This window comes from Meles meles, chromosome 3 (assembly GCF_922984935.1).
Source record: "Meles meles chromosome 3, mMelMel3.1 paternal haplotype, whole genome shotgun sequence".
In the NCBI taxonomy this organism is placed as follows: Eukaryota; Metazoa; Chordata; class Mammalia; order Carnivora; family Mustelidae; genus Meles; species Meles meles.
The window spans coordinates 90,230,544-90,253,784 of record NC_060068.1 but is presented as its reverse complement, the minus strand read 5'-3'; positions in this window follow the sequence as shown (position 1 = coordinate 90,253,784).

The following is a 23,241-nucleotide window of genomic DNA, read 5'->3' as shown; positions in this document are numbered from 1 at the left end:
CAGCAAGGAAAAGAGGACCCTAGAACCATAGCCACAGGGAACTCAAATTTTGCCAACAAGCTGAATGAGCTTGGGAGTACATCCTTCCCCCGTGTCTCCAGACCAAAACTCATCATGAAATACAACTTGATTTTAGCCTTGTGATATCCTTCAGAGAATCCAGCCAGTTGGTGCTAAACTTCCAATCTACAGAATTCAGAGTTAGGAAACAGGTGTTGCTTTGAACCGCTAAGTTTGTCGTATAGCACTGAAAAGCTAATACAGCACCCCTAGGCACAAATACACATATTTCAGATTATTTCTTTAAGGTTCATTTCTAGAAGTACAATTACTAGGACAAAGAGTTAAAATATTTTATGATTATATATGTATTATCAAATTTTCTTCTGTAAAAGTTGTGACAATTTACACTCTAAGGAAGTACATATGGGAATTCTTACTTTTTTCCACTGGACATCTACACTTAATGTTATTTTTAAAAAGTAATCTTTCTAGGGGCTCCTGGGTGACTCAGTATGTTAAGCATCTGACCCTTGATTCCAGCTCAGGACATGATCTCATCATTGTGAGATGGAGGGCAGTGACAGTCTCCACATTGAGCATGGAGCCTACTTGAGACTCTCTCTCTCCCTCTGCCCCTTACTCCCACATGTGTATGTGTGCTCTTTCTGTCTCCAAAATAATAAGAATAATCTTTCCAAATTGATGTATATCTTCTTCTGACTCTCTTAAGGTTTCATTCTTAGCATTTAACATTTCATTCCACCTAGAATTTATTTGGATATATAACACATGGTAGAATTTAACTTTTTAAATTCAATCTGTTGTATTGATTATATATTCTCTTAAACTGAATATCAAATTGTTATTTAATAAATCTTTTTTTCATTTATCATGTCACCTGTATTATACTCCAACCTCTTACATATCCTAAGGTTATTTCTAGTTCACCTGCTCAGTTCTATACATCCTAGAGTATTTATTGGGAGTAATAAATACTTCAAATGAACACTAAAGGCAGCTTTTATCAACAAAGAGTTCAGGACATTTGGACCACCAACAGAAGACAGTGCATAGAAGAAGTACAGAAATGGTCAAAGCAAGAAGAGATGACAGCAACACAACATGTCCTTAGAAATGTACCTGGAGATTGGCAGGAAGACCTACTGCTGGGTAGCCATTGTTGACTTTATTCCCCTTGGCCATGTTACTTCAAAAGAATTTTGGGGGATCTAGGAACAACACGACTCCATCATAGAGAAAAGAACATTAGCTAGTTCATCAGTTTACCTTCTTTCCTTCATTCATCTAGATACTTCTAACCGTTGAGTACCTCAGCCCAAGTCTTCCTAAAGCTATACAGAAAACACTTCTTAAAGCTGGAACTATTAACATTAATTTGCCATTTTTTCACTTAGTAATAGAAATTATTATTTTCAACTGAATATAGAGCCACCCAGGATAAAAAGTGCATTTCCCAAAATTCCTTGCAGGTAGGTAAAGTCATGTGACTAGGTTCTGGCCAGTAGCAGCATATAGGTAAATATGTGTTGTGCAGTGGGTGTTCAGTAAGGTATTTTTCCTTTCTTTTCTTCTTCTTCATTTTTTTTTTTTTTTAAACAAGGGAGAAGGTAGTAGGGGCAGAGCAAGAAAGAGAGAGAATCTTAAGCAGGCTACACACTTAGCACAGAGTGTGATGCAGGGCTCAAATTAACAGCCCCGTGATCATGACCTGAGCCAAAATCAGGAGTCCGATGCTTAACCAACCGAGCCACCCAGATGCCCTGAGTGTCCAATCAGTATTCTTTTCTTTTTTTTAAGAATTTATTTATTTATTTGACAGACAGAGATCACAAGTAGGCAGAGAGGCAGGCAGAGAGAGAGAAAAGGAAGCAGGCTCCCTGCCGAGCAGAGAGCCCGATGTGGGACTCCATCCCAGGACCCTGAGATCCTGACCTGAACCGAAGGCAGAGGCTTAACCCACTGAGCCACCCAGGCACCCCTCTGTTAGGTCTGTAATCAAAGGAGGGAGACTGATATAAAGCGAAGGTCAAGCAAAGCTTTATTTTGCACCAAGCATTGAGAATCAAACCGACCATCAAACTGACCAGTCGGGGCCAACTCTTACAAAGAGGGCAACCCTTCCCTGCCTTACAGACTAACTTTTATAAAGCAAAAGCCATGTGGTTGGGCCTGGCCACACACAGGTGGCCAATGAGATTGTAACACACAGAGAAACCTGCACAGTCATGCTAGGTCACACATGGGTGGCCAATTGAATTACAATTTACCCTAGTAGATATTTGAACTAGCCTATCACCTTGGTCAGAATTGGCACCCAAAAGGCGGGACCCACATTCCTTGGTAGCTAGCGAGACAGTATGCATGCCCCACTGATTGGATGTCTCCACCTGGCCTGACCCGCCCTTGTATTTGGGCTTTGTTACCTGGAACTGGTTTCCCGGACTTGCTTTTAAGTTAAGTTCCCTGAGGGGGGCGGGTGGGGGGGTGCAGAGTCAGTCTGAGTTTTACTGCATAAACAACAAAATCATTGTTTAACCAGATGGAATCACTCTGGCTAAATAGGCCCTTACACCTCCAATCAGTATTCTTAAAGAGAAGAATATATTTGCTTTTCTTTTCTCCTTCCTGATGGTTAAACTGTGCATGTGGTGGTGATAATTCAAGAACTGGTTTTGAACCACACGGTGGAAGTCACATAATGGATATAGAATAATAACAAAATAGAGAGACTGGGTAGCTAACATTCATGATGCATTATATAAGCTCCTTACTTCTTATCTTCTGTCTTTGCTTATGCAAGAGAGAAAGAAATGTGCTTTCTTTTGTTTGAGCTGCTGGCCTTTTGAGTGAAGCAAATATAATCATAGCTGATCATCACCACCATGACCACCACTCCATGAGATAGAGTAAGGATTCCCTAGCTATCTCTTATAGTAAAATATTTTCTCCAGTTTCCTCACATTGGAGTATTCAGTACAGTCCTCCAGAACCTACCTTCCATTCTCTCTTTCTCAGTGGGAAGGTTTTGGGAAGAGATAAGCTCCTGTGCCCTCTGCCCAGCCAATGCCAAGTTCTCTGTAACATGGGACTGCATAGGTCTCATCATTCAAAAGCTAATTTGATGACCTATTTTGATATAATACTGTACAAAGTGATCAATGCGGTAGGCTCACAAGTAATATGACAGTATTTAGAAAGTTAAGTGAGGGAACAGGGACAAGCCGGTAAATAAAAGGTACCTCTGTGATAAATAGGGTTTTGGAATCAGCATACGTGAAGGCAACAAAATGTCACTGCTATCAGGAGAGATACTGTGTTTAATCTCAGCTGGAGAACAAGCCTTGATGCATAGTTAGGGTAAAGAAAGAAATAGAGGTGTTCCAAGCCCAGGCATAATTGGTGGCTCTCATCTAAACCCATCTCCTAGGGATTTGTGGTAGAGCTATATATATTTTAACGACAGAAGAGAGGTGATTTGGCAAGGTGGCAAGTAGTATGGTCACCACAGATGAGTCCCTTCCCATTACTATCTTCCTTTGGATGGTGGCAAACATGAACTCATGAAAGTATAGTATCCAGAGTTTCAAGTGCTCAAGTTTATCTGAGTATCATTATTTTTTACCTTTTTGTGCAAGCTAACTTTATTATTTTTTCCTAAAGAAATAAAAACCAAATATGAATCCCTAAGAGAGAGTCCATCTTAGGATTTCAAGTATTTGTTTATTGCTATACAGCTTTCTGTTAGTATAGTAATGACCTTAAACAAATTAGTCTTCTCAAGAATTATATAGTCAACTTAGAATTCCAATCCAAGGCAACTGTTCAAAAACTCACTGAAAACATTGTTTCTGGTGCCTATCACCAGTTTTCATCATGACCCAGGTCTTTTAGTTATAAGTTTGTTTCCTAGGTTCCCTCTATATGAAGATCTTGTACATGAAACAAACTGTAATTATAAAAATTTCCCCTACTTAAGTAATTTAAAAACATATATAATTGCCAAAAACAGTTTCTAATATGTAGAGGCTGATCAGTGTTGCCATACTGGAATAACATAAAAATAAACAAACAAAAAAAGTGATTTTAGTGAATCCGTACAGATACTATTTTCGTTAAACTTTTAAAGATAAAAGGGGTGCCTGGGTGGCTCAGTCAGTTGGTCATATGCCTTCGGCTCAGGTCGTGATCTCAGAGTCCTGGGATCTAGCCCTGCATTGGACTCTCTGCTCAGCGGGAAGCTTGCTTCCCCCCTCTCTCTGCCTGCTTCTCTGCCTACTTACGATCTCTCTCTCTCTCTCTGTCAAATAAATAAATAAAATCTTTAAAAATATAAGACGTAGCTCCCAGGACCATGTGAATGAACCTGAGAGCTCCCTTACCCCAAGATGAGCATTCATACTGTAGCATTATTTGTAATATACTTTAAAATAACACGAGCAGTGTACAAACTATTTGAATAGCATTGTATAATATGCGTGTGTTTACTGAAGCCATAACCTAAGGAAGGCACTGTTAACATTTGAAGTCTGCTCTCCAGGCCTACGGCAGCAACAAGGTGTTCAAATAACAACATCTGAATCTTCCCTAAAGGTTCATATATCATCACAAGGAACCTCAAAAGTAAATGTTCACTAGTGAAATTAGTGCTTTTCAAGACGTGTTTGGCTAGGGAATCTATACAGGCATCTCTGCCTTTGCATAAACATGGTCTAAAACTCTGGGAAGCCCAGCAAGTACCACCTGCAAAGGACACCCCCGGTCTCGAGCTCTATTTCCTCCTGTGTCCCTCTGTCTAATGCTGGATTCTCTTTCCTGATCCACCTGGGTTAGCTGATGCTGCTGACAGAATATTGCTGTACTTTCCACATGAATGATTCACCTAAGGTCCTTGTCAGAGTTCCTAAAAGAACAAAAAGTGGAGACTTCGGTGGGTTTCCAGGACAAAGCTGTTTCAATGTTGATTGCCTGCTGGCTAAAAAAAAAAAAAAAAAAAAAAATTGTTGGAGAAACTGATTTTCATTTTAGAATTCAAGTCGTAGGGAGATTGTAGAGGAGAAAACATAGTTCCCAGCTCTCTCTAATTGTCAAAGACTTTATTTCACTGAAGTAAGCTGATAATTGTGAGCAGTCAATTAGCCAAACCAATTTTCAAGTCAAAGATAGCACGAAATTTGAGTAAAACACAATATGGAATTTATCTGTTTCTCATTAAAGGTGTCTATCGAGTGATGCATTTGGCTAAATAGGAATTCCATTTACAACTGATAATACCTGATTTGCTATGACGACTACCAAAGCCATAACGCATATTCTAGAGATTTCTAATTCTCAAGTAACAGGGTCTCTAATATTTTAATCATTACAATAAAAATGTACACCAACATAAGAAATGTCTTCTTTCTGCCACCACCACCTTTCTATGCTTATTTTTGTTATCTTGGGCAAAATTAGGTATCCTTCTTAGCCTCTGTTTTCTCGTGGCTAAAATAAAAATTAAACTAAATGATTTCTCAGTTCTAATCCAGTTCTAGCCAAGTATAAATCTATTCATTCAGGAGCCCTCTGTTCAGGACTTACCCACTTGAGTTACTGCACTAGGCAGCAGGTGAGGTCAGGAGGGTAGAGCGTAAGACCAACAGCAAGACAGATAAAATGACAGAGACACTGGCCTCGACACATCTGTGAAATGGTATAGGAAGTGCCATCAAAGAGATAGAAGCAACACTGAGAAAATAAAGAGGGTAAATTGATCCATTCTAATGGAGGTTTTCAAAGATTTCATGAAGGAAAGGACAGTTGAGTTCAAGAACCTTCAAGGAGAGGGGACATTTTGACTGACAGAAATGGAATCGGGAAGATATGTTTAAAAAGCACATTTGGGCTCCTGGGTGGCTCAGTGGGTTAAAGCCTCTGCCTTCGGCTCAGGTCATGATCCCAGGGTCCTGGGATCGAGCCTGCATCTGGCTCTCTGCTCAGCAGGGAGCCTGCTTGCCTTCCTCTCTCTCTGCCTGCCTCTCTGCCTACCTGTGATCTCTGTCTGTCAAATGAATAAATAAAAAATCTTTAAAAAAATAAATAAATAAATAAAAAGCACATTGATGGCCATAGGTGAGAGCATGTAACAAAGTAGGATATTTCCTTCTGGTTCAGCTGATGGCCTTTTCCTGGAAATTTGTATCATGAAACTATTTTTATATGTGAATATGGTTGCAGATTTATTCAGGGAATTGAACAGTTTTCCAACGTCATTTGTGAAAATCTTAAGATTTTCTTGTCTTTTCTTGAAGACAAGAAAAATAAAGACCAGAGACAATCATAGAGTTAGACATCTTTGTATCCATTACTTACTGTACTGATTTTCCCTCTTGAGAGTGTCACAGGCCAGGCAGAGATATGCCAGTATCTCTGGCAGACAGTGACAAGAACAAGGGGGAAGGGAGGGAAGAAATTGCTAGCATTGTACATAAACATCAGCCTATGCTACTCAAAAAATAAGAACATGTCTTTTTCTGGGTCACAAGTATGCCCCAGTGGGATACCAAAATTTTACTATCTTATGGGTAAGAAAGGTAGAGAGTGCCACCAGCTTCTCTGTGTGTTTGACAGTAAAAGCAAGACACGTTAATTTTAAATAAACCCTTGTTAGAATTAGAATGCTCCCTATAGACAAACACAGCTCCCCCACCCACGACACACACACAAACTGATCTAAGTATATGCACTATTTTAAACACTTCAAATATATTAACTTCTTTAATCCCCCCTGCAACTCTACAAGGTAGTGATTATTGTCACCCTGTTTTATGGATGAGAAATTTAAAGCAAAAAACAATAAAACAATAAAGCTAAACAATTTGCCCAAAGTTGCTGCTAGTAAATGGCAGATCCAAGTTTCAAAATCATGGCTATCTGGTTCTGGAATATGCTTTCAATCACTTTACCCCGGACTGCACATCTGTTTCCCCAGATACCAGAGACAGATGCAGAGCTCTGCACTGTTCCCCCACATGTCTCCAGTGTCCAGTAAAACAAGTGATGATATGGCCTCATCATAATAGTTTCTTCCCTTGAGATCTGGTGCCCCTGGTGAAAATGGTCAGACAATATTTAAATATTTAAATATTTAAATTGCCAGGAGACTTCAATAAAAAGCTGGGTGGCAAGCTGTAGGCATAAATCAGGTAACTCAAGCTTACAGGAGCCGCTTAAGCCCTTCTATACTTGAAGATGTTAAGGCTAGCAAAGGGATTGAAACAGAAAAGACAGAGATCTTAAACATACCCCACAGAGATTATATTAAGAAAAAGGAAAGCTGGCAAAAAATATAGGTAGTGAAAGTTTTAATGGTCTGAGACTATTAAGCACAGTTTTCCAAACTTAAATTTTATTACTGAATAAAATGAAATTATATGATTTTGGCAGTCAGAAAGTAATAAAAATAACAAAAGTGCCTGAAAAGTGGTATTGTCTGTGAAATCTTCCAAGAATAGTAAAACTGATAAAAACAGCTGGCATAGTAGAAAGTGTCAGAATTAATAAACTTTTCTAACTAGTATTATGACGTCAGAAGAGTTGGTGAGGATGTTTACTGATTTCAAATCATCCATTTAAAAAAAAAGCCTGAGAGATTAATAATCTTGATACTCAAGTGCTTAGAGGAAAAAGAAAGAAATTTGGGGAAATATTAGATAATAAGAATGTAATTACAGCTTGATGATTTTCTGATTCTATCTATGCAAAGATTATGTCCTGTGATGAATAAAAATCAATGTTAATACAAGTAGCATCCTCAAGGTAAATTATTTCTATTTCCACTACTAGAAGCATTGACAGCAATAATTATGTAGATAATTATAAGCCCAGTGCTTATATTTAATTATATATCATAATTATCTATATATCATATACATACATTTATATATGAATATATATACATATATATATATGAATATATCTGATATATAGATATTTATAACCCCCAAAGAAATTGTATCACTATTTTGGGGAAACTGATTATAATATCATTATACAATTACCACTTACTCTGCAATTCTAAGATAATTTGTAGTAGGAATGAAGTGTAATGTTGAATAAATATAGTACAGTAGAAGAGATGCATACCAAGAAGAGAAATTAGTGTGATCGTTGCATACTATTGCATATTGCATACTAAGAAATTAGTGTGATATTGCATACTAGGAAGAGAAATTAGTGTGATCCCTAAATAAGGTGGACACTGGGCACACTTTTGGGGGAGGAGGGGAAGAGAGGAGCAGAGGGAGAAAAAGAGAAAGGATCTCAAGCATGCTCCACACCCAGCGAGGAGACTGAGGTGGGCCTTGAACTCATGAACCATGACATCATGACCTGAGCGGAAACCAAGAGTCTGACACTGAACTGACTGAACCCACCCAGGCGCCACACACTTTTAAGGTCTGGTGAGCCTAATCACTAAATTCTGTGATGCTGATGAAGTTAGAATTCTATAAGCCTAAAGCAAATCTCTGCATTTTCAACTACCATTCTTGTGCTTTTCAGCTGATTATGTAAAACTTCAAGCCTCATTTTAGTTATCTATGGAAAAGGATATAATACAGAAGAGACAATGCAGAAATAAATTAAAGTAAGATATCAAGGGCTTCCTTTCTGTGGTACTTAGCACACAGCGCTACATAAATATTGGTTCTCTTCCTGCCATTCTGTCTGAAGTTCTCTCCACTAGAAAAATTTTAAAGTAATAAAAGTTACAGACTTCAAGGAACCTGTAATCCTGTTAGCATGATGAGACGTGTATTCAGGGACAGTTAAAGAATATAAACAATATTGGTGCAGAAGTGAACAATGCAAATGCTAAGTGTCCAAAAATGACAGAAATCAAGGAAAGCATAAATTCTGGTCACCTATAAGGTTTTAAGGAAGAGACAGGACCTAAGGAAGATCCTGAGGCACAGGGAGGGTTAGATAAGTAGATGGTTGGAAGAATCCTTTGCGCAACCAGCCTGAGCCGTGTGAGCTGGGGATTGGCCCTACCACTTCATGGGACGGGACATGAACAGCACAGCCAACTGGTAGTTTTGCTTGGGCAGCTTCAGTACCAGACCCGGTCTTGTAGGCAACTTTCCTTCAGAGGCTTTCACCTCATCTCAGTCATCTTTCACATCTCCCTTCCCAACGCATGTGCCAGCTGACGTCCTCCTACCCTCAAAACTGCTACCTGCCCTGATAAAATGTGTGAAAACAGAAACATCAAAATCAAATGCTTTTAGCCAGGTGGTCGAGATGTATCAGAATCCCTGGGGGAAAGGAGAGCCTGTAGGGAGGATCTGGAATAGGTGATTCTGATCAGCCTGTCCCTCTCTCAGACTATCTGGCCAAAGTTAACACTAAAGAAATCAATGAGACAGACACCGGCATGACATCAGGAGAAATCAGACATATGAAGAATCTGCATAGAACATAGAGAAGAGCTGCGTTCAATGGTGTGTCATCTTCACAAAGAGCTAAAGAAAACCTTAGGCCACAGGCGTCTGTGTATGATATTCAATAATTCATAGATGAACCCAGAATACCAGAAATTTATTCAGGATTTTTTGGCACAATGTGACCTCTGCATCTGAAATCACCAGGTTTTTTTCCTTCCAAGTGAAAAGGGAATGCGTTCATTCTGTTCACATCTTAACACAGAATCATAAACGGCAACAGACCTCTCCAAATTGTGACTTCGGTTCCATAAAGATTAGTCTTATGCATAATGTCGAAGTGTCTGTTGGTGCCGTGTCCGTGATTTAGCCACAGCTACACGCAGCTATTAGACAAGGTACGTGTTTATGAAATGAGTTTCCCTCCCCTTGCAGGCAACCGTGGAGTAGTATGCAAAGGTGAAGGGCAATGTCATGTAGAGCTCCAGTTCACTGATATGCATACCAAGTGTAATGTTTCAATCCTGAAATGAATGCAAATTGCCCTAAGTGCTTTTTAGACTAAAAATAAATATTTAAAAATATGGTAATGAATGTGCTTCCCTTGTCTCTAAACATACTGCTGCTGACCCAGCATTAGTAGGGCACATACTTGAGGTCAGTTTGCCCAGTGGCAGTGATGGATTGGCAGATTGTCTGTGAACAACAGCACGGATGTGTAATTTGATTGGCCAAGAAACAACACAAAATGAATCAACCTAAGCAGAAATGGAGTGTAGGCAGTTACTGGTACTTAGGGGTCACAATAATACTCCACCACTCCTTTACCCCAAACCCAACCCTTTATCCTATCACCACCCCCAACATTTGGAAATATAAGAAATAACATTGTCCTTGGAGATTTCAGCTCCAATATTAACACACAGTAGCACTGAGCAGGAAGCTGTAGAGTTATTTTTGAGCAAGAATGGCCTCTGGGTCTGTAGGATCTGACTGTGTGCTGGAATCAAAATGAATTGATGTCTTGGTCTTCCAAACACAAGAGGTTTTGTTTTGTTTTGTTTTCTGGCTCAGCTTCCCCACACACCCATCCTGTAAGCAAATTCTTAGGCAGGCTGGTCCCAGGTTTAGAGTGTCACAGAAAACAGAGAAGGGGATGATAGAAGAAGATTCCAAGAGCCCAGAGGGAGGAGGAAAAGGTGTTTGCTTGCTGAGTGAATGCCCTGGCTCCCAGGCTTCCTTTCTTGGGCAGAAATCTGGCTCACAGATTAAAATATTGGAAAATCTTTTTTTTTTTAATAAAAGAAATTAAGTAAAGATCCGAGGATAGGGTAAAAGAGAATAGAAAGAGGGTTTCATGAGTCTCTGGATTTGCAGTGGGATTCTAGAGAACTGGGAAGGAAAGAGAGAAGGTTTTGAGGAGCCTTCCCTGAGTTTTGGTCTGTGTCCCACTGACTGTTCTGAGAGGTGGAGGAAAAGAAGGGAATTTATTTTTCAATTACTTCTGTTTCCTGGACAGCACTTCTTTAAAGGTGAGTCTATGTGGAGAACGAGTCAAAGGACTCTTTTATAACTGTACTCAGATTGAATACCTTAATGTATTTACAGAAAGATACACATATGTAGTAGGACTAGTCAGTCACAGAAGCACACGGATTCAAAATGAGACCCATGACTGGTGGTCCCAGAACCCTACAGTGACTGTCCAAGAGAAGGATGCCCTGGCCCAAGGACTGCCACCCCCCAGGTCCCAGGAGAGAGAGCTTTTTTGGATAACCTGATAATTAAGGCAACTGTGGTCTAATATCACTCATATATAAACCCTCTTAAGTAATCCCCTTGTTCTGATTCCATGCTCACTAACCAATGTTTTCTATTTAGGCCTTCAATACATTAGATGAGGCTCTTTCACACTGGGGAGAACAAGCTGCTCTACTCACTCTACAGATTTAACTATTATTCTCTCAAAAAAATAAATTTGTTTTCAGTGTGCTGATGATTTTAGAAATGGAGCCTCTAAGACTGATGTTTATTTAGTCACTTGGACATTCATGAAGATACCAAATACTATCTAAATAGTCAGGTGTCCTTTCTTTTTTTTTTTTTTTTTTAATATTTTATCTGTTTATTTGACAGAGAGAGAGGTCACAAGTAGGCAGAGAGGCAGGCAGAGAGAGAGGGAGAAACAGGCTCCCCACTGAGCAGAGAAACAGGCTCCCCACTGAGCAGAGAGCCCGATGCGGAGCTCGATCCCAGGACCCTGAGATCATGACCTGAGCCGAAAGCAGAGACCTAAACCACTGAGCCACCCAGGCGCCCCTCTTTTTTTTTTTTTTTTTTTTAAAGATTTAATTTATTTTTTTGAAAGACAGAGATCACAAGTAGGCAGAGAGGCAGGGAGAAGCAGGCCCCCCACCAAGCAGAGAGCCTGATGCGGGGCTCCATCCCAGGACCCTGAGACCACAACCTGAGCCAAAGACAGAGGCTTAACCCACTGAGCCACCCAGGTGCCCCAGGTGTCCTTTCTCTAGGAAGTCTAACCTTCTCTTCTTTTCATGAATGCACATGCTAGGTTAAAAAACTCCATTCAAGAGGTGCCAGGGTGGCTCAGGTGTCTGAGCCTGGTGTCCTGGGATCCAACCCTGCCTTAGTCTCCCTGCTAGCAAGGAGTCATCTTCTCCCTCTCCCTCTTCCCCCAACTTGTGTTCTTCTCTCTTTCTCTCTCTCTCAAATAAATTAAAATCTTTAAAAAAAAAAAAAAAAAACAACTCTATTCAAAATGAAGCAAAGATTAAGCAGCCACCCAGTAAATTTCAAACAAAGGAATGAATCACTCTGAATATTTGAAGTGCCTTAACCAAAAGCTGTTACCTTTTTGTGCAGAAGAAGAATGAAATTCAACCTAATAAAAAGAAAGCAATAATACTTTGGATTTTGTAAGCCAAATTTTTCACTGATATTATTCCAACAGAAAAATACAACCTCTTAAAATTATATCATACTCCTGTCGGATGGGGAAAAAGTAGATGAATTATGAATTATTTGGAACCATGAATACATTTTCAATGTTTCTTGATGTTTAGCTTTGACACACTTTTTCATCTTTGAAACAGGATATCTGAAATTGGATGGTCAGCTATAAATTGTTACATGTTGAACTAAGAATAGTGAGAAAATGTCCTGAACTTTGGTTCTCTCATGTTGAAAATACACAGACACTGCAACTATCTCTTCATCCCTTTTTAAACTCCCTTAGTTCCAACCCTGGGAGTTAGAAAGTGTTTTTTTTTTTTTTTTTTAATTATTCTGCTCAAGAGTGTAACGAGCTAGGTCAAGAGACCCTAGTATAAGAGGTTTTGAAATGCATCACCAAAGGCAAACGGAGAGGGATTATTGTTAAGAGTTCACATGAAACATTGTTTACATCAAAGGTTATTTTTCAGACTATATGTTTGGACCCAAATAAAAAGCTAGACTTTGGATGCTAGAGTATAATAACATCATTAACATAATACTGTTACTCTTGTCCATCTGTCCACTCTTGTCCATACATATTCCCGCTGTCCACCCCTAAAGAAGCCAGAAGCAGCAGGAAAGGGGTAAGAGAAAGGGCCTTTTAATAGCTGAAAAGGAGCTATAGGTATGGAGATTGTGCTCATAATAGAGAATTACAGAAAAGTGAAGTCATCTTTCCAAAATAGCATAGCAGCGGGGAAGAAGATTTAATAGAGTATGTTTGAAGGCACTGGTTGGCCAAAAGTAAGCCATTTTATTCTTAAATGCTATCAGTTTCAAATCATTCCACTAAAAAAGCAATCTCTGGGATGGAGGAGCAAGATAGCAGAGTAGTATGAGACTTGGTATCATCAGGTTCTAGGCGTTCAGCTAGACCATTATCAAACCATTCTGAACAGCTACAAACTCAACAGGAGAGAGAAGAGCAGAGCAGCAACTTTACGAACAGAAAAGTGATGACTTTCCGGAAGGTAGGACATGTGGAAAAGTGAATCCGAAGCAATGGGAAGATAGACAACAGGGGGATGTGTCAGCTCCTGGCAAGCAGTCGAGCAGTGAAGCACAAAATCAGAACTTTTAGAAGTCTGCTCCACTGAGGGATGTTGTTCCAGAGGCTAAGCCGGGATGGAGCCCTTGCAGGGACAGTGTAGTCTCAGGGCCCTCAGCATCACAGAAAGACTGGGGGTATCTGAGTGTGGCAGAGATGCCAGGTATCAGAGCGGGGAAGCCGGCTACAGTGACGCAACTGAGGAGGGGAGTCTCAACTCAGGGTTACCTTAAATCAGGTACAGTCGGGCCACTGCTCTTCAGGGAGGGATGCAATAAACAGCAGATCCAGGGAGAATCACCTTCCTCCTCTGGGAGCAGGAGTGTGTGGCAGGAATCAGCGGGGTTTGGAGACTCCAAACAGGACCATGTGCCAGAGATAGAAATGCTCAGTCACAGGCCAGGTGAGCACGGAGTGCAGCCGGGGACCAGGGAGATTTGAGGGATTGACTGTTTTTCTCTGAGAGGGCACTGAGGAGTGGGGCCCTGAGCTCTCCGCTCCTCTAGGCGAAAGATTGGGAGGCCGCCATCTTCATTCCCGTCCTCCAAAGCTGTACGGAAAGCGTTCGGGGAACAAAAGCTCCCCAGAGCAAACCCTGAACCTGAGCACAGTACTTAAACCTGCCCCTGGCAAGGGCAGTTCAATTCCGCCTCAGGCAAAGACATTTGAGAATCAATGCTACAGGCCCCTCCTGCAGAAGATAAGCAAGAACATTCAGCCAAGACCAAGCTCACTGATCAACAAGAACTGCAGAACTCCAGAGGAAGGGATAGCAAAGCATGGAATTCATTGCTTTCTCCCCATGATCCTTTAGTCTTGCAAAGTTAAAAATTTATTTTATTTTATTTTTTCTTATTCTATTTTTTAACTTTTACTCTTTCCTCTTTTAATGTTTTATAACTGTTATATCTTAAAAATACCACTAAAAAATCTTTTTAAATTTTCATTGTTATAGTCATATTTTATCCCTTCATTGAATTTAACCTTATTTTTGGTATACATATAGGGTTTTTTTTTTCTTTAAAATGTTGGGAAACAATTTCTACTAATCAAAATATACCCTAAATCTAGCACACGGCTTTGTTCTAGGCTCCAGCCTGATCACATTCTCTCCTCTTTTTTTCCCTTTTTCCAACCAAATTATCTTATCAATTTCTTTTTTTAAATTTCATTTTATTTTATTTTTTTCCAATGTCCCAGCATTCATTGTTTATGCACCACACCCAGTGCTCCATGCAATATCTGCCTTCCATAATACCCAACCGCCAGGCTTACACAACCCCCCCACCCAAAACCCTCAGTCTGTTTCTCAGAGTCCAAAGTCTCTCATCGCTTGTCTTCCCCTCCAATTTCCCCCAACTCATTTCTCCACTCCATCTCCCAATTCCTTTTTTAGAATCTTTTTAAATTTTCATCTTTACAGTCATATTCCATTCCTTCATGTTTACCCTTATTTTTTTTGTGTGTGTGTGTGTGTGTGTATATATATATATGGTTTTTGTTCTTTAAATTTTTGGGAAGTAGTTTCTTTTAACAGACCAAAATATACCCAAAATCAAGTGTGTGGCTCTGTTCTGTTCACCAGTCTTTATATATATATATATATATATATATATATATATATATGTTCTTTTGTGTCCCCCCAGTTTCTGGTCTCTTCTGATTTGGTTAGTGTATATTTTTCTGGGGTTGCTACTACCCTTTTAGTATTTTATTCTTTCATTCATCTATTCTTATTTGGATAAAATAACAAGGTGGAAAAACTCACCACAAAAAAAAAAGAAAGAAAAGAAAAAGAACAAGAAGCAGTACCAATGGCTAGGGACCTAACCAATACAGACGCTGGTAATATGGCAGAACTAGAGTTCAGAATGATGATTATCAAGGTGATAGCTGGGCTCAAAAGAGGCATACCTGTCTGGAGAAATAAAATCCCACTCTGGGGAAATAAAAGAACAAGAATCTAGCCAAGTTGAAATAAAAAAAAAGCTATTAATAAGGTGCAATCAAAAATGGAGGCTCTTACTGCTAGGATAAATGAGACAGAAGGGAGAATTAGTGATATAGAAAATCAAATGATGGAGAATAAAGAAGCTGAGAAAAAGAGAGACAAACAGCTACTGCACCATGAGGGGAGAATTGGAAAGATAAATGATACCGTAAGATCAAACAATATTAGAATAATTGGGATTCCAGAAGAAGAAGAGAGAGAGGGGCAGAAGGTATATTGGAACAAATTATAGTAGAGAGTTTCTCTAATATGGCAAAGGGAACAAGAATCAAAATCTAGGAGGCACAGAGAGTGCCCCTCAAGATCAATAAAAAATAGGTCCACACCCCGTCATAAAATAGTAAAACTTACAAGTCTTAGTGACAAAGAGAAAATCCTGAAAGCAGCTCAGGACAAGAAGTCTGTAACATTCCATTGGTAGAAATATTAAATTGGCAGCAGACTTATCCATAGAGACCTGGCAGGCCAGAAAGAACTGGCATGATATATTCAGAGCACTAAATGAGAAAAATATGCAACCAAGAATGCTATATCCAGCTAGGCTGTCATTGAAAATAGAAGGAGAGATTAAAAGCTTCCAGGACAAACAAAAATAAAAGAATTTATAAACACCAAACCAGCCCTACAGGAAATATTGAAAGGGGTCCTCTAAGCAGAGAGAGAGCCTAAAAGTAGCAGACCAGCAAGGAACAGAGACAATATACAGTAACAGTCACCTTACAGGCAATACAGTGGCACTAAATTCCTATCTTTCAATAGCTACCCTGAATGTAAATGGGCTAAATGCCCCAGTCAAAAGACACAGGGTATCAGAATGGATAAAAAACAGGACCCAGGGGCACCTGGGTGGCCCAGTGGATTAAGCCGCTGCCTTCGGCTCAGGTCATGATCTCAGGGTCCTGGGATCGAGCCCCACATCGGGCTCCCTGCTCCGCAGGGAGCCTGCTTCCTCCTCTCTCTCTGCCTGCCTCTCTGCCTACTTGTGATCTCTCTCTCTGTCAAATAAATAAATAAAATCTTTAAAAAAAAAAAAAAAAGGACCCACTGATATTGCTGTCTGCATGAAACTCATTTTAGACACAAAGACACCTCCAGATTTAAAGTGAGGATGTGGAAAACAATTTACCATGTTAAAGGACATCAAAAGAAAGCTAAGGTGGCAAACCTTACATCTGATAAATTTATGTTATTAAGCCAAAGACCATAATAAGAGATGACAAAGGACACTATATCACACTTAAAGGGTCTTTCCAACCAGAAGATTTAACAATTTTAAATATCTATGCCCCATAGCATGGGAGCAGCCAATTATATAAACCAATTAATATTGCTTCTTGGCCGTTTGGCTAAGATCAAGTGAAACCAATTAATAACAAAATCAAATAAACACATCCACAATAATACAATAATAGTAGGGGACTTTAACACCCCCTCACTGAAATGAACATTTCATCTAAGCTAAAGATCAATGAGGAAATAAAGGCCTTAAATGACACACTGGACCAGAAAGACATCACAGATATAGGTAGAACATTCCATCCCCAAACAACAGAATACACATTCTTCTCTAGTACACATGGAACATTATTCAGAATAGATCACATCCTGGGTCACAAATCAGGTCTCAGCTGGTACCAAAAGATTGGGATCATTCCCTGCATATTTTCAGAGCACAATGCTCTGAAGCTAAAACTCAATTACAAGAGAAAAGATGAAAAGAACTCAAATACATGGAGGCTAAAGAGCATCCTACTAAAGAATAAATGGGTCATCTAGGAAATTAAAGAAGAATTTCAAAAATTCATGGACAAATGAAAATGAAAACACAACTGTTCAAAATCTGTGGGACACTGCAAAGGCAGTCCTAAAAGAAAAGTATATAGTAACACAAGCCTTTCTCTAAAGGAGTGGGAGAAAGAACAGCAAAGACACCCTAAACCCAGCAAGAGAAGAGGAATAATAAAGATCGAAGCAGAAATCAATGAAATAGAAACTAAAAGAACAGTAGAACAAATCAAGGAAACTGGGGGCTGGTTCTTTGAAAGAATTAATGAGTTGACAAACCATTGGCTAGACTTACCAAAAAGAAAAGAGAAAGGACCCAAATATAAAATCATGAATAAAAGAGGAGAGATGACAAAGAACACCAAAACTATACAAACAATTATAAGAACATATGAGGATCTATACACCAGCAAATTTGACAATCTGGAAGAAATGGATGCATTCCTAGAGACATATAAACTACCAAAACTAAACCAGGAAGAAATAGAAAACCTGAGCAGACACATAACAAGTTAGGAGATTGAAGTAGCCATCAAAAATCTCCCAACAGGGGCGCCTGGGTGGCTCAGTGGGTTCGGTCTCTGCCTTCAGCTCGGGTCATGATCCTGGGGTGATGGGATCGAGTCCCATGCTTGGCCGGGGGCCTGCTTCCTCCTCTGTCTCTCTGCCTGCCTCTCTGACTACTTCATATCTCTGTCTGTAAAATAAATAAATTTAAAAAAAAATCTCCCAACAAACAAGGGCCCAGGGCCAGACAGGCTTCCCGGGTGAATTCTACCAAACATTTAAAGAAGAATTAATACCTATTCTCCTGAAACTGTTCCAAAAAATAGAAATGGAAGGAAAACTTCCGAACACATTTTATGAGGCCAGCATCACCTTGATCCCAAAACCAGACAAAGACCCCATCAAAAAAGAGAATTACAGACCATTACCCTTGATGAACACAGATGTGAAAAGTCTCACCAAAATACTAGCCAATAGAATCCAACAGTATTTAAAAGGATTATTCACCACGACCAAGTGAGATTTATTCCGGGACTGCAAGGTTGGTTCAACGTCGGCAAATCAATCAATGTGATACAATACATTAATAAAAGAAAGAACAAGAACCATATGATACTCTTAATAGATGCTGAAAAAGCATTTGACTAAGTACATCATCCCTTCCTGATCAAAACTCTTCAAAGTGTAGGGGTAGAGGCTATATACCTCAGTATCATTGAAGCCATCAAACCCACAGCGAATATCATTTTCAATGGGGAAAAACTAAGAACTTTTCCCCTAAGGTCGGGGAACATGGCAGGGCTCTCCACTATCACCACTGCTATTCAACATAGTACTAGAATTCCTAGCCTCAGCAATCAGACAACAAAAAGAAATTAAAGGCATCTGAATCAGCAAAGAAGTCAAACTCTCACTCTTTGCAGATGATATGTTACTTTATGTGGAAAATCCAATAGACTCCACTCCAAAACTGCTAGGACTCATACAGGAATTCAGTGAAGTGTCAGGATATAAAAATCAATGCACAGAAATCAGTTGCATTTCTATACACCAACAACAAGACAGGAGAAAGAGAAATTAAGGGGTTGATCCCATTTACAATTGCACTGAAAACATAAGATATCTAGGAATAAACCTAACCAAAGAGGCAAAGAATCAGTACTCAAAAAACTATAAAGTACTCATGAAAGAAATTGAAGAAGACACAAAGAAATGAAAAAGTGTTCCATGATGATGGATTGGAAGAACAAATATTGTGAAAATGTCTGTGCTACCTAAAGCAATCTACACATTTAATGCAATCCCTATCAAAATACCATCAACTTTTTTCAAAGAAATGGAACAAATAATCCTAAAATTAATATGGAACCAGAAAAAAAAACCCAAATAGCCAGAGGAATGTTGAAAAAGAAAATCAAAGTTGGTGGCATCACAATTCCAGACTTCAAGCTGTATTACAAAGCTGTCATCATCAAGACAGTATAGTACTGATCAATGGAACAAAACAGAGAGCCCAGAAATAGACCCTCAACTCTATGGTCAACTAATCTTTGACAAAGCAGGAAAACATGCAGTCTTTTCAACAAATGATGTTGGGAAAATTGGACAGCCACATGCAGAAGAATGAAACTGGACCATTTCCTTACACCACACAAAAAAAATAGACTCAAAATGGATGAAGGACTTCAGTGTGAGACAGGAATCCATCAAAATCCTTGAGGAGAACATAGGAAGCAACCTCTTCCACCTCTGCCACAGCAACTTCTTCCCAGAAACGTTGCCAATGGCAAGGGAAGCAAGGGCAAAAATAAACTATTGGGATTTCTTCAAAATCAAAAGGTTTTGCACAGCAAAGGAAACAGTCAACAAAACCAAAAGACAACTGACAGAGTGGGAGAAGATATTCACAAATGACATATCAGATAAAGGGCTAGTATCCAAAATATAAAGAACTTATCAAACCTCAACACCCAAAGAACAGGTAATCCAATCAAGAAATGGGCACAAGACATGAATGGACATTTCTGCAAGAAGACATCCAAATAGCCAACAGACACATGAAAAAGTGCTCTACATCACTTGGCATCAGGGAAATACAAATCAAAACCACAGTAAGATACCACCTCACACCTGTCAGAATGCCTAAAATTAACAAGTCAGGAAATGACATATGTTGGTGAGGATGCAGAGAAAGGGAAGCCCTCCTACACTGTTGGTGGGAATGCAAGCTGGTGCAGTCACTCTGGAAAAGAGTATGGAGGTTCCTCTAAAAGTTGAAAATAGAGCTACCCTATGACCCAGCAATTTCACTATTTGGTATTTACCCTGAAGATACAAATGTAGGGATCCGGAGGGCACGTGCACCCGAATGTTTATAGCAGCAATGTCCATAATAGCCAAACTATGGAAAGAACCTAGATGTCCATCAACAGATGAATGGACAAAGAAGATGGACAAAGACATCTTCTTTGTCCATTCATCTGTTGATGAACATACACACACACACACACACACACACACACACACACACACACACACACAATGGAATACTATGTAGCCATCAAAAACACAAAATCTTGCCATTTGCAATGACATGGATGGAACTAGAGGGTATTATGCTAAGTAAAATAAGTCAATCAAAGAAAGACAATTATCACATAATCTCTCTGATATGAAGAATTTGAGAGGCAAGGCAGGGGGTCATTGGGAGTAAGGAAGGAAAAAATGAAACAAGATGGGATCGGGAAGGAGACAAAACATAAGAGACTTTTAATCTCACAAAACAAACTGAGGGTTGCTGGGGAGAGATGGGGTATGTTTTTTGGCCTGAATTTAATCCTTAAAAAATGAATCTCAAAACATGAAATAAATGTTTATTTTATCTTATGTAAAACAAATATAGGTCATAATAGCAACAAAAATAAATCATGTGTTGGGTTTTGTATGTAACTTCTACAAAAGGTACAGTATGATCCCTTCCTATTTAACTTTCTATAACACTGCCACAAACGGGTACTCCTTTGTAAAAATGTTAGCCAGCTTCATAAATTTTCCTAATGACTGCAAATTATTCCCCTTTAATGCTATTGTCATTATCCTTGTCAGTTTTCTCTCAGTTTTTTATCCTGTCCACAGTTTGTGAGTGATTTTAGAATTTATCTGGACTCTGTGCCTTTTTTAAAAATTTTTTATTTTTTTAATTTCTTTACAGTGTACCAGAATTCATTGTTTATGCACCACACCCAGTGCTTCATGCAATACGTGCCCTCCATAATACCCACAACCAGGCTCACACAACTTCCCACCCCCCGCCCTTCAAAACCCTGAGGATGTTTTTCAGAGTCCATAGTCTCTCATGGTTCATCTCCCCCTCCAATTTCTCTCAACTCCCTTCTCCTCTCCATCTCCCCATGTCCTCTGTGTTATTTCTTACACTCCACAAATAAGTGAAACCATATGATAATTGACCCTCTCTGCTTGACTTATTTCACTGAGCATAATCTCTTCCAGTCCCATCCATGTTGCTACAGAAGTTGGGTATTCATCCTTTCTGATGGAGGCATAATACTTCATTGTGTATATGGACCACATCTTCCTTATCCATTCATCCTTTGAAGGGCATCTTGGTTCTTTCCACAGTTTGGCGACCGTGGCCATTTCTGCTATAAACATTGGGGTACAGATGGCCCTTCTCTTCACTATATCTGTATCTTTGGGGTAAATACCCAGTAGCACAATTGCAGGGTCATAGGGAATCTCTATTTTTAATGTCTTAAGGAATCTCCACACTGTTTTCCAAAGTGGCTGCCCCAACTTGCATTCCCACCAACAGTGTAAGAGTGTGCCCCTTTCTCCACATCCTCTCCAACACACGTTGTTTACTGTCTTGTTAATTTTGGTCATTCTAACTGGTGTAAGGTGGTATCTCAATATGGTTTTGATTTGAATCTCCCTGATGGCTAGTGATGAACATTTTTTCATGTGTCTGATAGCTATATGTATGTCTTCATTGGAGAAGTGTCTGTTCATGTCTTCTGTCCATTTTTTGACATATTATCTGTTGTGTGTGTGTTGAGTTTGAGAAGTTCTTTATAGATCCTGGATATCAGCCTTTTGTCTGAACTGTCATTTACAAATATTTTCTCCCATTCTGTGGATTGCCTCTTTGTTTTGTTTACTGTTTCCTTTGCTGTGCAGAAGCTTTTGATCTTGATGAAGTCCCAAAAATTCATTTTTGATTTTGTTTCCTTTGCCTTTGGAGACATATCTTTTTTTTTAATAAAGATTTTATTTATTTATTTGACAGAGAGAGAGATCACAAGCAGGCAAAGAGGCAGGCAGAGAGAGGTGGGGGTCGGGGAAGTAGGATCCCCACTGAGCAGAGAGCCCAATGTGGGGCTCATCCCAGAACCCTGATATCATGACCTGAGCCAAAAGCAGAAGCTTAACCCACTGAGCTACCCAGGTGCTCCTGGAGACATATCTTGAAAGAATTTGCTGTGTCTGATACCGAAGAGGTTACTGCCTATGTTCTCCTCTAGGATTCTGATGGATTTCTGCCTCACGTTGAGGTCTTTTATCCATTTCGAGTTTATCTTTGTGTATGGTATAAGAGAATGATTGAGTTTCATTCTTCTATAAATAGCTGTCCAGTTTTCCCAGCACCATTTATTGAAGAGACTGTGTTTTTTCCATTGGATATTTTTTCCTGCTTTGTTGAAGATTATTTGACCACAGAGTTGCAGGTCTATATCTTGTCTCTCTAGTCTCATCCACTGTTCTATGTGTCTGTTTTTGTGCCAGTACCATGCTGTCTTGGTGATCACAGCTTTGTAGTAAAGCTTGAAATCAGGCAATGTGATGCCCCCAGCTTTGTTTTTCTTTTTCAACATTTCCTTAGCAAGTTAGGGTCTTTCTGGTTCCATACAAATTTTAGGATGTTTGTTCCAGCATTTTGAAAAGTGCTGGTGGAATTTTGATTGGGATGGCATTGAAAGTATGGATTGCTCTGGTCAATGTAGACATTTTAACAATGTTTATTCTTCCGATCTATGAGCATGGAATGCTTTTCCATCTTTTTGTGTCTTCTTCAATTTCTTTCATGAGTGTTCCATAGTTCCTCGAGTACAGATCCTTTACCTCTTTGGTTCGGTTTATTCCCAGGTATCTTATGGTTCTTGGTGCTATAGTAAATGGAATCGATTCTCTAATTTCCCTTTCTGTGTTTTCATTGTTAGTGTATAAGAAAGCAACTGATTTCTGTACATTGACTTTGTATCCTGCCACATTACTGAATTGCTGTATGAGTTCTAGTAGTTTGGGGGTAGAGTCTTTTGGGTTTTCCATATAAAGTATCATGTCATCTGTGAAGAGAGAGAGTTTGACTTCTTCATTGCTAATTTAGATACATTTTATTTCTCTTTGTTGTCTGA